This window comes from Eimeria mitis, genomic scaffold (assembly GCF_000499745.2).
Source record: "Eimeria mitis Houghton genomic scaffold, Emh_scaff5867, whole genome shotgun sequence".
Taxonomy (NCBI): Eukaryota; Apicomplexa; class Conoidasida; order Eucoccidiorida; family Eimeriidae; genus Eimeria; species Eimeria mitis.
In genome coordinates this window covers 1,027-1,470 of record NW_013574108.1, presented here as the reverse complement: position 1 = coordinate 1,470, position 444 = coordinate 1,027, and positions in this window count along the sequence as shown.

Here is a 444-nt window from a genome sequence, read left to right as displayed (position 1 = left end):
TATATATATATATATATATATATATATATATATGTATACATGTGTATATTAACAAAAATAAAATAAAATAAAAGAACAGCACAAACAAATCATGCCTGCTGCTGCTGCTGCAGCAGAAGCAGCAGAAGCAGCAGCAGCAGTAGGATTCGTAGCAGCGGATGCAGCAGCAGCAGCAACAGCAGCAGCAGCATCAGCATCAGCAGCAACAGCAGCAGCAGTGTTAACGACAGCAACAGCAGCAGCAGCATCTACAGCAGCAGCGTTAACAGCAGCAGCAGCAGCAGCAGCAGCAGCAGCAGCAGCAGCAACGTTAACAGCAACAGCAGCAGCAGCAGCAGCAGCAGCAGCGTTAACAGCAACAGCAGCAGCAGCAGCAGCGTTAACAGCAGCAGCAGCAGCAGCAGCAGCAGCAGCAGCAGCAGTTTGCTGCTGCTTCAGCTGTTG